Source organism: Pseudonaja textilis, chromosome 2 (genome assembly GCF_049901715.1).
Source record: "Pseudonaja textilis isolate UNSWEBS1 chromosome 2, rPseTex1.2, whole genome shotgun sequence".
Taxonomy (NCBI): domain Eukaryota; kingdom Metazoa; phylum Chordata; class Lepidosauria; order Squamata; family Elapidae; genus Pseudonaja; species Pseudonaja textilis.
Window position 1 is genome coordinate 69,893,478 of NC_141991.1, and position 13,858 is coordinate 69,907,335.

Genomic DNA, 13,858 nt, shown 5'->3' on the forward strand with positions numbered 1-13,858 from the left:
TGCATATGAGTATGTATATGTACGTGCATGTATATGTGTGTGCGTGCGTGCATGTATATGAGTAGAAGTGAATACAAAATTTCATTTATAAAAATTCTGTTCAGAACCTGTTCATCCTATGATTTTGGTATGTATTTTAATAACTAATTTGGGCATTGCACTGTCCAGAATCAATCTGAGTTGGACAGCCATTTAAAGTCCTAATGGACCCTCCAAAAGGTAATTATCAACTTGATTTGAAATTCTGGCAGCAGTCTCCCCAGTCACATGATCACATTTTGTGCACTCAGCAAGTGGTCCAAATTTACAGATTTCAAATAGATTTCAAATTTCAAATAGACTAAAAAGGTGAGGACTTTATTTTTCAATAGAAAAGGGCTAAACTGTGGGGTCACTTGGCTGTTTGCTGGCAGACGTTATGCTCCCCAAGTGCATAACATGCTGTTACCCAGTTGAATAATGAAATATCTGCAAGAGAAAACTGCATTCAAATACTAATTCAAAGTTAATTATGCCCATTGTTTTACCACTGTATCAATAAATTTAATATTTTATCTTGGGGCATTTAGAAGATCAATTTGTTGCATATTTTATACAATATAGATAGTCCTCGATTTACAACAGTTCATTTACTGACTGTTCAAAGTTACAAAGGCACTGAAAAAAATGACATGACCGTTTTTTACATGACTATTGCAGCATCCTCATGGTCACATGATCAAAATTCAGATGCCTGTCAAGTGGTTCACATTTATAGCAATCATGTGATCTGCTTTTGCAACCTTCTGACAAGCAAAGTCAATGGGGAATGCAGGTTCACTTAACAAATGCAATGGTTCACTTAATAACTGTGGCAAGAAAGGTCGTAAAATGGGGCAAACTCACATAACAAATGTTAAACTTAGCAATGTAAACGTTGGGCTCCACTGTGGTCTTAAATCGAGGACTACCTGTACTTTTAAAAGAGCAAATTAAAATAAAAAGAAATGTTTCTACACTTAGAAACCCAAATTATAAAGCACAACCAAAACTCTTGCTATTCTATGCCAAAGAAAATATTTAGATTCAACAATACTGCCCACAAACATCAGGTCAAGCATGCATAATCAGAATCCAAGTATCTTCAACTAAATAAATGCAAACCTCAGAAAAAATATACACAAGGCAATGAAAATTATATTACATAAGAAACTTTATGCAGGATTCAAAGTAACAGATATAAATTACCATTGTACTAAGATTCTACAGAAAATCAGAAAATCAAGGCCATGTAATTCCTTGAATAATAATTATTGCATTTAGACTTCTTTGTGAGTAGTATGGCAAGCAGGCTATATTTGTTTCAGAACAGTTCAAATTGAGAAGTTGAAAAAATAAGAGCAAATATTACATTGTATCAATTTGATCAATAGGAGCAAATACAGAAACTAGAATAAAAGCAAAGTTAGACAGTAAATTCTTTTTCTTGCAACTAAAAATAAATGTGTTATGTCACCATTTCTGTGTCAGTTATGATCAACTCCACTAAGTATTTCTGTATTTCTGATTCAAAACTAAAAGCTAAAGAATGCATTAAAGCAAGGGTCCCCAATCTGTGGGCCAACTAGTGGGCTGTGAGGAGCTTGCAACAGGACCATGGAAACAGCCAGCATGCATGTCGCTCACTTGTGCGAGCGTGAATGTGTGCATCATTTGCATGAGTGGCAGGGGCACTTGCACGCTGCTCACACAAATGAACCTGTGCGCATGCGCACTTGCTGGCCACTTGCGAGCCGTTTCCTCCCCCCGCCGGTCCACAAAGCCAGAAATGTTGGGGAACTCTGCATTAAAGCAATATGCACATACAGTTGCAGTCAATCTACAAAAGGTCCAATTTTTTCCCAGTTTTCAAGTAAAATTCTTGAAAAATAAAATGTCAAAATCTCTCTACGTCAAAATGCAATGTATCTGGTTATTTTATTTTGACTAGGGATGATTAACTGCTGTAAGTTTCTTTCTCTACTAAATAGTTCCACAGCTACTCATTTTCTAAACTTTTACAACCATTTGGATCTTGAAATGAGAATCTTTGGTCTTGGCAACAAGGTATGTCCTAGTTAGGCTGTTTTCCATTGACAATTTAATTTCTACTATATCAAGACAAAAATGCTTCATTTTAAATAAGCAAAAAAATTCCCCACAATCTATTTTTCTTCCAACACAAACTTTTTTTTTTTTACTAAAATTAAAAGGAAATTCAAATCCCATTACTGTTTACTTTCTTAATTTTCCAGGCAGTATGCAAATTGTAGCTTGGATTGGGATTTAACTCAATGAAAATTAATTATTTTTATTTATTTTTTACTAATTAACTATGATAAACTATTATACCACACTTTGTGAATTATATTGGGCTAAGAGAGCACCATTGGTCCAAAGTCTCCAGGTGAGTTTTGTAGTGCAGTAAGAATTTGGACGTTGTCCCAATCCAAGTTAATCACTACACTGAGCTAGTTTAAAAGGCAGCAGACAAATTGCTCTACAAAGTGACAGAAATTTTAGGGTAATATTAATCAGAATCCATTTATTCTGAATTTTCAAAATACTGCTTAATACGACCAGCTGAAGAAAAGGGGCGTTGGTACTTACCTGACACGCCCTTGCTCTGTGAGCTGTGAAGAGCATCCATTGTTTGTTTGGGATGATGCTTCTGTTGCTCGTCTGATAGGCTGGGCTTTAATTGAGAGAACGCACCTCCTCCTCCACGGGACTCCTCTCTAGCGTCCCCAGTTTTGGCGAAGTCAAAGTGATGAAATATTTCTTCTCCTTCACCCTTTCTAATACTTGGCCGGAATAGCATCCCACCAGATGAATAACGGTGGGGATGGATGCTCTTCACAGCTCACAAAGGGCGTGTCAGGTAAGTACCAATGCCCCTTCTCCAGATGAGCTGTTCAGAGCATCCATTGTTTGGGACATACCAAAGCTTGGCGTGTCCTACGGGAGGGCTTCCGTCTGGTTCGGATTCCCCTTTTTCTTGGTCCCTATGGACCCTTTGTAACACTCTCCTGTCAAAGGCAGCCTCCGTAGAGGCGAAGACATCATTCTAATAGTTTCTAAATAAAAGGCGATGGTGAGGCCCATGTTGTTGCCTTGTAAATTTCCTCTATTGGCGCTTGCGGCCCATGTTGTCAACATCGCAGTGCTCCAGGTCGAATGAGCAGTGATGCCCCTGGGTACAGGAAGAGACTGTCTCTCATAGGACTTGGAAATTGTGCTCTCAGCCACTTACTGGTCATTGAGGAAGAGGTCTTGCACCCAATGGTGGGTGGTTGAAAAGAAACAAAGAGAACCTTTGTTTCCTAACACACATCGTGCAGTTGAAATATATGCAGAAAGCTCACCTTACATCTAGACTGTGGCATTGTCGTGCCAGATTTTATGTCGGTTTCAGACAAACGTATGGGAGTATCAGTTCCTATGGTCTGTGGAAACCTAAATTTATCTATGGGTGAAAGATGGATCTGGACTAAGGACCACTTTGTCTGTGTGAAAAATACAGAGCTCCTGTCTAACTGACAAGGCTACTAGATCCAAGATGTAACTGGCCGATGTAATAAGAGAACCACATTGTACATTAGGAATGGAGACTCATGGTCTACATGGGCTCAAAGGGAGTTTTCTTGAGTGCGGTAAGGAACTTGTTGAGGTCCCACGTGTGATATCAATGCACTATAGGAGGTGATAAGATTGTAGCCCCGCGCAAGAAACTTGCATATGCGTGGGTGATGAGAAATGAACTGCAAGACTCTCCTTGTGATGACCAATGCTAAGGCCTCCCCTTTGCCTGTTTATATGAACAAGATAATAAGGAAATGTCATTTAAATAACACTGCCGTCTAACAGGCTTTCCCCTGAGATGGACAGCCAGAGCCATCAGAACCTTCATAAGAACCTTGGGCAGATGACAACCCAAAGGACAGTGCAACATATTCAAAACATTGAGTATTATAACAAAAACTAAAAGGTTTGCTATGTAAGGATCTAACTGGAATGTGGGGATGGGCCTCCATTAAGTCAATGGAGGGTAGAAAGTCGCCCCTTCTGAAGCTCAGAAGTATGGAGTTCAGTATGCTAATCTTAAGCCTCCTATGAACTAGGGAAAGATTAAGTAATTTTAAAACTAAAATTGCCCCCGCTGATCCGGTGCCACAGGTCGGTTGCCTGGATCTCCAATAAATGAACAATAGCTGTCTCCATCATGCTCCCTTTAAGAGGATCCCCGGAGAGAGGGCAAGTAATGCAAAGGTTCCGGGGAGGATGGAAATTCTATAGCCAGGTCTAATCTTCTGATATCTCTAACCCAGGAAACAGAGGTAGAGGCATCCCATCTGTCCGTGAAAAGCTTGAGGCTTCCACCAATAGGGGAACAGTCGTAAGGCCTATGTTGTGCCTCGGAGACCTCTATTTCATGTTCCTCAAAAGATTCTTTTGGTCTGCCCTCGCCTTCAGTATGATGATTCATGCGTCCAGACGGTCCCTGGAGTCTGGAGAGAAAATGTCTCTGGTAGAGGGAATGAAGGAACCCTCCCAAAAGCTGGGAAGGACTATTTTGGGATCCATGAAAAGAGAGGAACTTATTTTCTGCTTCTAGTCTCTATCAGAGATAGGTCAGGGGCACCACCAACCAAATTATCTCCCTATATTGGGGAGGAAGCAAGCTTCCATTAGTTGTGTGATATCTGCTTGCCAATGTCTGAGCAATAGTAGTAGGCGAGGAATAACCTGAAATGCCCTGGCTCGAGCAGATAATTTAATAGAGTTTTGCGGCGTCCTTGTGTGCCCTGATATTGGAATTTAAGGTAATCTCCCTCAGATGGTGGAGCTACCTGAGAGACGATCTAGTAAAAAGAAAAAAGGAATGAGGCTGACTCTGCTCTTATGGCCCCCCACATCAGATCGACATGCCCTAAATGGAGATAATTTGACCCTGTATATCCTTTGAGAGCCTCTTCTGCTTCTGTTGGAATTGCAGAGGAGGATAATTGCCATTATTGTTTTATCTACTATCGCGGTGATGAGAAATTTAGCAGAATCAGAAAACCTGTTAAGAATATAAGTCACCTAATAGGTATTTGGGTTAGAAATATATAAACCAGGATAAACATTTTAGTACTATATCTTTAAGGGAATGCAAGAGCATAAAATTGGGTGTGGTTTCTCAAACAGCCATAAGATGGAGCCAGAAACCTGGTTTGTTTAGTCTTAGTCTCAGAAGAGAGTGTGTCTGAGTGAGTATCTCTGTTTCCTTCTGTTGGAAAGTGTTGCCGTTGCTCCATTTCTTCTAACTGACTGATATTACTAGATTTAATGTAAGTCTGATACTGAACTGTTTTTGACACTGGAATTTGATATTTGGATTATGCCTGGATTGAAAAACTGACTGATTTATCTGTGAATGACTTTTGGTCTGCCTATTTTGGACTTTGCTTAAACCTTCCTGGAAGTAAAAACCTACATTTACTGTACAGTGTATCTGTGTACTTTGTGTATTATTCCAACACTACTCTCTATACGTCTCCCTGTATGTGCTCATTCTCCTAATGGGGAATTACCTCAACAAAACCAAATTAAAATTTTTCTATCATATCCTGTAAGAGGAGTATACGCCACTGAAGAGACCCCTTGTTTCAGGATGAGGTCCAAGAACCTCTGTGGGACAGTTATGATTTCCTCTTACATTGTTTAATCTTGGAAGAAGATTAAATCATCTGAACCCCCTTACAGTAACAATTGTTGGGCCAAGGGGAATGGAATATCAAGGCAGGCAAATAGGTTGTTGTTTTTTTAAACAGAGACTTGAAAAAAGTCCGAGGGCGAAACAGACCTGAAGGTCGATGGTCTGGCTTAATGCCTTCAATGTCTGACATGCCCCCCCTTTTTAAGGGATCCGCTTCTGAAAGATTTTGGTCACTGTCATGAGTAGACCCTTCCTCAACCTGTTCCATCTAGTCTCTAGTTCTCCCTCATCCTGTGCATCATGTGAATGTGTAACTGGATTATATAATACTCCCCTGAAGAAGGTACCTGCTGGTAATGAAGGTCTGTTCTACATAGTAACTAAATCGAGTGAGAATTGAGGTCAGATTGTAGAGGCTGCCTAGCCATCAACTTCTACTGTACCCCGGCTGTGATGCCTCTTCAAGTCACCATGTCCCTCCAGGCCTTCAGTTTGTCAGGGATATCCTCTGGGAGGAGGAATTCTGGTGTGGTCCCACAACTGTCAGGCAAGTAACGCTGCTGAAGGCCTGGACTGAACCGGTCCCTCTGAGGCTCTCCTGGATGGCGTTGAGATCCAGGGATGGAAGCAAGGTGAAATATGGAACACTTCACAAATTTGTGTGTCATCCTTGTGCAGGGGCCATGCTAATCTTCTCTGTATCATTCCAATTTTAGTATAGGTGCTGCTGAAGCAAGCACTCTGGAACTGGGACCAGCCTGGCTGGGGAAGAGGACTGAGACTTCTGTTCAACCTCCCTCATGCATTTTTTTTAAAAAATATGCTTATCTAACGCATTTTGGCGTCCCTTGGCATCCTTTGTTGCCTTAGAGGTTTTGTTGCTTTGTTACCTAGGACATTTTGACCTACTTTGAGTTGGTTTATTGTCCTCTGGGGGTATTTTTGGTTGCCCTTGAAGATTCTGACCTAAAGCCGACGAGGTGAGATATCTATATATCTATATGTGTATGCAATATTAATGGACTGTTGACTGGTCCGGAGACCTGATATAAACAGAGGCAGGGAATCCTCTTGATATTTGCTTCCCCCCCCTTTTTTGATAAATTCAATTTGTTGTTATGTTATTACTCATAATATTGATATCATTAATATTATGTTATTATTGATAGTTTTTTTGTTATATCTGTGCACAGCTGCTAACATAAATTGTTGTGCTGTTACCAAACTCATAATTAGATGACTGAATATGGAATCAAATTGTGAAGCCAAATAGAGAACACCTTTCAGGACCTGTATTGCAATTGGGTGATCCTGCAGTCACTGGCCCTCAACTTTCCTGCCCAGGCGGACACAGGCCTTGGCACTCACTGTTACTATGCTGCTATATTCTGTGAGGGCTGCCAACTTAAAAAGGAAGCCCAATAGTTAACCTCAGAAAGAGGTCCGCAATTGTCATAAATGTCCCCTGGACCCTAACGGAGAGCTCCTTGTGAGGGGAAGTGGCCTCTCAACAGATAATGCCATGGAATTCTTATAAACAAAATGATGCTGGCGTTGTTTTAGTCGTCAAGAGGTAGCATCAACCATCACCTCTTATTGGGAGCCGATATGAATATAACTAGAATTTGAGAATTTGAGCAGGAGAACTCTGAGTCCTCCAGTTCCACCCAATCAATAGCCTTGCTTCTTCTATATACCTTGTGGGTATATACAACTACATGTATATGAAGCGACAGAATCTCCTGTGGATGAGGGTAAGGATGCTCTATCCTGCTTATTGACTGGAGTTATAGGGAATTCCAATTAGAAGAAGCGCTCTGTTGTTGGCCAGAGCAGTATGCCCGCAGAGATACATTGGTGTATTGCTAATTCCATCCACAGTCTCATCTTTGCAGGGATCTTTTCCAGTAAGTCATCATCTTGACAGAATCTGGCCGCTGTTGGAACAATGTTGCCACAGAGGCACTTCGTGTCACTTGTACTGATCTAGATGGACTACCTGATCTTGTGCAGCTGCGCTGTGTCTGGATTACACAGACAGATCTGGGGTGGTTGCAGAGGGGGATTGGAGCCGAAGTAGGCCTGGAGGAGATGAGGTTTGAGAATTTTCTTCATCCTTCCACATGAATTTCTTCATCTTCTTTTCTAGTACCTTATGGGGCTTGTTAGCGTCTTTTTCTGCTGCTTAGGAGGTACCCTTAGAATGCTTCAATTTGTTTTGAGAAGGGGCGTTGGTTCTTACCTGATACGCTTCTTTTCGTAGAGCTGTTGAGAGTGTCCAGGTTGGGAGGAGCTCCAGTCTCGGCTCTCACAGGCTGAGCTTGAGATTGAGGAACGCCTCTCACCATCACGTGGTCCTCCGGGCGCTCCCCAGTGTTTTGCGAAGACGAGAAGGAAGGCCCTGTTCTCATCTTACTCAGGAAAAAAATATTAGTTTGCTCGGTCGAACAGCAGGGTTTCCCACCAGACGGCCTACGGGTGGGGCTGGACACTCTCAACAGCTCTACGAAAAGAAGTGTATCAGGTAAGAACCAACGCCCCTTTTCCATAGAGCTGTCTCGAGTGTCCAGGTTGGGACATACCAAAGCTTGGCTAGTCCTGTGGGCGGGCTCCCGTCTGGAATGGGACCTCTCCTGGAACCCTGATGACCCGCTGGAGGGCACGCCCAACAGGAGAACCCCTCGGAGGTTGGAATGCCTCAACAAGAGGGCCTGATGAAGGAGGCGGGGCTGTCTAAAAGGTAGCCCTGCCAGGGACGCCACGGATGCTTACTGAGACCGTGGGGCAAGGAGACTAGGTAGAGCGGCCAGAACCTTGTTAGGAACCCGGTACGAGGAGCCCGGGCAGGGGCGAGGATGGAAAACTCCCCTGAGAGACCTAGCCAGGGTTGAGGGGAGGCACCCTCAATGACCGGAGGGTCACCGTTGCGAGGATGGCGATGGGACGCCCTAGGGTGTTATGGGATAGACCCTGTTGGGAATCCCCTGAGAGAACTCCAGGTCAGAGTGATGGAGGGAGGCGTGAGGAGTTCCCGAACTGTGGCCTGCGCTGGTGGGGGCCAAGTTCGGTTCCGCCCAGGGCGAGGCGGTCAGCCCTACTCAAGAGCCAACTGACCGAGGACCGCCCCAGATGGGACTAAGGGTAGAAGTGAGGACCAGGGCAAGGGGTCTGTGTATCTGGATTATGAGGCTGTGGAAGACCGGGAGCCCAGAGAGGAACCCCAGCTAACATGGGGTGGGATAATGTGGTGCCGGCCAGATGCCCTGGGGCAAGGTGAGGAGGACAAGGGTGCTCCAGGCTATGAGCCTGCGTCCGGGAGCCGTATGGTCTACCGGGAGTCTTGGTATGGAGAGGTAATGCAGTTATGAGGATTAGGCTTCCCCAACGGTTTGGGTAAGGCTGAAGAGAAAGGGGTTTTGCAGGAGTTAAGTGTCAGAGTAGAGCCTGACTAGGCGAGAAGCCTGAAGAGGATTGGCTTTCTTGCTCTCCTTCTTCTCGTTTTTATACTTGTTTTTTTTTGGGGGAGGGGCAGCCACCTGGGGGCGACTGCATTATCGGGAACGACGGAACGAACCTCTCCCGGATCCCCGGGAGGGCTTACTGGAAGAGGTGCCTCCGGACCTGTCTGGTTCCGATCGGTCGGGAGGCCTGTAGGGAGAGGATTGGTAGTACCTGGGGAAGGAGGAAGAGCGGGAAGAACCTTGGCGAGAAGAGGGAGAGGAACCTCTGAAATCAGACCTCCTAGCAAGAGAAGGGAGATATTTGCGTTTGTTACGGGTCTCGGCCAGGAATGGATCAAGAACCGGTCCAAATAGCTTCCCCCCAGAGATGGGGGCTGATGCTAGCTTAGCCTTGTTCTTTACGTCCGCCTGCCAGTGGTGGAGCCAGAGAAGGCGACGGGCAGTGACCTGGGATGAGATGGCCCTGGTGGAGAATTTTGCAGCCTGGAAGGTGGCGTCTGCAGAGAACTCGGCCGCGGCCAGGATCTTGGCAATATCCTGGTGCGCTCTGAGATTAGCTGCGGGAACGTGCTGCTTGAGCTGCTGGAGCCACTTGATGGAGGTTCTGGTAAAAAAGGACGCGGCAGTGGAGGCCCTGACCGCCCAGGCGTCAGAGAGATGAGCGCGGCGCAGGGCCAGTTCAGCTCGTTTGTCCTCGGGCTGGAGAGCTTCGAGTGACTCGCTGGGAGTTGAGCGGGAGGCCAGACCTACTACGGGCTCGTCCACAGGGGGGATCGAGCAAGGTAGAGAACTGCGGTTCAAGATTGAAAAACCGCTTGTCCTGGGCGTTGGGGGAGGGGGCCCCGAGGAGGCTAGCTGCCTTGAGACCATGTCAGAGAATATGGGTGGGACAGGAATCACTTCGGTTTCCACCACAGGCTGGGAGAAAATCGAGTCGGGAGGAACCCCGATGCCGCTGGGTTGGGTGGGGGGAGGATTCAGGCCCGAGGTATTTCTGGCCTTGAATAGGAGGGACCTAAATAGGTGTGGTTTAAACAGCCCCAGAAACGCGGGCTGGCCTGGAGAGAGGCCCTCGTCCTCCATGTCCCCTTCTGGGGGGCCTGCTCCCGAGAGGAGTTCACTGTCTATGATAGACCCCAATTCGAGATCCTCCTCGTCCCCAAAGAGGGTAGGGTCCCCGAGTTCCTGGGCCTCCATCTCCTCCATCTCCAAGGGCAAGGTCAAGTCCCCGTGGAGAGCTACCTGACCATGCGAAGTCGCTGATCCTCGAGCCTCGGGGGCCTCAGGCCTAGGGGCCAGACCGGCCAGCTGCTGAATCTGTTGTGCTATCCCGTGCCGGATGGCCAGCTCCATCGCTTGTTTGAGATTTTCGGGGATCTCCACCGTGGGGGGTGGGTGAGGCTCCTCCGGACGCAGACCTGCAGCAGCGGGGGGTAAGGTGGCCTCAGGGGCCTGTCCGGGCTGCGATGAAGAGGCAGAGGCAGGGGAGGAAGGAGGATGGGTGGAGGTAGAGGGAGTGGGATTGGAAGGGTCCAGAGGCACAGAGCTTGACTCTTTAGAGCGTCTGTCAATCTCCTTTTCAAGGGCCCTGTGTCGCCTAAGGGCATCCCTTTGAGAGGCTTTGGATGTTTCCTGTGCTTGTTTGCGCAGGTCGTGAGACTTAGCCTTGGCCTTCAGGGAAGTGCCACGAGATGCATTGTCGTCTGCCATCTGGAGAGGAGAAAGGAGGAAAATTCTTGATTAATGTGAGGTGATTAACAAGTCTGGACACAGCCTAAGCAGGGGCCGGGAAACCCAGTACTCGTTTCGTACCCCCCTAGGTCAAGGGCAACAGAGGTGTTTTGCAACGTTGTTGAGAGGTAGGGCCTAGCCCAAAGGCCAATTGCCAGAGATGGACGCCAAGAAAACTGTCCCTGCCGGGCAGACCGGGGAAGGGGAATGGCGGAGCTGCTATCTCCCTTGCTGGGGAGAGACTGTGTAGCCAGTAGACTCCTATATCTAGAGGAGTACCAAGGCAGGATTGCAAGGTACCAGCAGGGATTTGGACAGTCCGAGGATCTGCCCAGGAATCAAAAACAATGCAGCCTGCAGGTAGGCCTCGAGCAGTGGCAGGCGTCCCTGGGGCTACCAACCAAATAATTTTAAAGTAAAGTGAGACGGTTGCACGTTTGGATGCGGCCTACGTAGAGGCCGGGGATCCTAGCGCACGTTTCGCACCCCCCTTTTGATCAAAAAATTTTTGTATTTAAAATAGGAGGTTGTTGCACAGCAGGGCCTAGCCCAGAAGCCAATTAGCCAAAAGTTGAACGCCAGGCAGCTACCCCTGTCGGACGGACCGGGGAAGGGGGATGGCAGAGCTGCTAACTCGCCTGCTGGGGGAAGGGCTACAGAGCCAACTAACCCTGGTTAGCCTGATAGAAAGTAAGCGAAAACAGGCAAGATATAGGCAGTCAGGAGTCTGCCTATAAATCAACTAAGAAAAGCGGCCTGTTGTGGGCCTCTGAAAATGGCGCCCAGCCATGCGGCCACACACAAGATGGCGGCGACTCCTGCCACTCCCAAGATGGCGGACGCCACAGGGAGCCCAAAATGGAGGGCGCAATGACGAGGCAATCCCCAGTGGCGGCTATCTCCCAGAAGATATTAAAAGGCCCGGAGGCCACAAAGAAGTACCTGGGAGAGGCAGGGAAGCATCTGGCCTCGGGGGGAACGGCGGAAAGAAAAACCAGGCAGGAAGGAAACGATGCGGCGCGCGGAGCGAAAAGGCAGCAATCGAAGAGGGGGCAGCGCTCGAAGCGCTGGATTCTCCCTTAAAGAAATAATGAAACGAGTCCCCTTAGAAGAAATGCTCCCTAGGGAGCTCAAACCTCAATTTCCTGCGCTGTCTGAAGAGTCCAAATTGATCAAAAAACACGAGGTGCTAGAACGACCAGGAGCAAAAGGAAAAACAGCCTGACTACCACGAGGCTGAGCAAAAAACTGGGGAGCGCCCGGAGGACCACGTGATGGTGAGAGGCGTTCCTCAATCTCAAGCTCAGCCTGTGAGAGCCGAGACTGGAGCTCCTCCCAACCTGGACACTCGAGACAGCTCTATGGAAAATTTGACATGGCTCTTGAGCTACTGCCGCTTGCCATTGTGACCACTTATTAAATTTTACTGTTAATGAGGCTGATATGTTGGGCGGTTGGCACGTCCAGGGGCCTGAACCAGCAATGGCCAGAGAACCCTAAAGCAATGCTCCCCAGTTTTGTATAATCTTATGTAAGAATATTGAATTCTTATTCTTGTTCATATTATTATTATCATTATTATTTTATTATTAATATTATTATTTCCGAATTAGCCAAATTTGGAACCCCTCATAGGCCTAGAAAGGAGGAATTGTTGAAATAAGATGTAGGCTTGCGACCGCTTCCTGCACAGGCAGACACGGGACTTGGTGCTCTCTGTGGTGCTGCTCTTTAATTCTGTGAGGGCATAAACCAACAGTTTCCTCCTTAATGAATAAGGGTCCAAAATAGACTAATTATATCTGAATATCTATAAACATACACATACACACACACACACACACACACACACACGTATTAGGGTGATTTCCCCCGGGTTCCAGGAAGGAGACTCCTGCTTGGGGAAAGAAAAGCCTCTCATAGTTCCAGAAATAAAATGCAGATCACTACCACATGGTTAGTGAGTCTGCAATGGCGCCAGCCGTTCTCTTTAGGCGCGTAGAGTTAAATCGGCTCAGCAGCACTTCCATGCCTTGTAGGGAGTCGATACTGCAGAGTTTCCCCTTGAATAAAAAGGTGCGGTGGGGCAGATGGGCACTGATGCCCCCACCCCAGACGGTGTTCTCAGGAAGAAGCCTCGGACCCTTTTAAATGGAGCCTCTCCTATCGGGTGCGGGTGGTGGCGATCATAGCGGCTCGGCTTGAAAAGACTGTAATGGTACGGGCTAAGAAATGTGAGTTGTTAGCCATGTGGCTGAGGCGTTATCGCCTCCGATTGTCCTGGGGGCAAGAGATCATTATCTGAAGCTACGGTGAGCTCCATTGGCTTAAGTTATATGCCGTAGGGAGCTGCTTGACTCATTGAAACTAAAAGCCTTAAAGGATTTGTTTAGAGTTTAAAAGCAAACCTTTTTGTTGTCTCCTTTTGAAGCCTTTGCTATTCCGGCCAAGGGAAAGGAAATTAAGCTGCCTATATCCACGAAGCAAAAAACTGGGGACGCTAAGGAGGAATCCCGTGGAGGAGGAGGAGCGTCCTCTCAATTAAACCCCAGCCTATCAGACGAGCGACAGAAGCATCATCCCAAACAATGGATGCTCTGAACAGTTCATCTGGAGAAACGGTACACTGCAGCTATTATAAACTTGCAATTTTTGAACAGCATTTTCTTTCAGTGTTAAAAGACTCTCAAAAATTCTAACTGAATAAAAAGTCACAGTTACTGAAACCTACAAAGTTCAGGTTAATTTTGATGTATGCTAAGGGAAGTGGAGAAAAAAGATTTAAGAATAAGAAAGCGCATTTTTTTTTTAAAAAAAAACATAATTTCTAATATAACTGATTGATCAGTCCATCTGTATATAAACAAGGTACTTTTTCTAACAGGATTAAAAGTATACTTTAACCAGTTTTTAGTTAAGCTGGTATTGGCCCCCTTCTTTTTTCTAG

General features: G+C 46.2%; 1 protein-coding gene and 1 non-coding gene across 11 annotated transcripts in view; both read right to left on the reverse strand.

Annotated features, from left to right (window-relative positions):
* LARP1 (La ribonucleoprotein 1, translational regulator) overlaps positions 1-13,858 on the reverse strand; it is a 96,477-nt gene that overhangs the window by 45,811 nt on the left and 36,808 nt on the right. The window lies entirely within an intron of this gene.
* On the reverse strand, positions 6,353-6,459 carry LOC113433875 (U6 spliceosomal RNA). Its single transcript, XR_003373724.1, has one exon. It is a non-coding gene; the product is annotated as a U6 spliceosomal RNA (small nuclear RNA).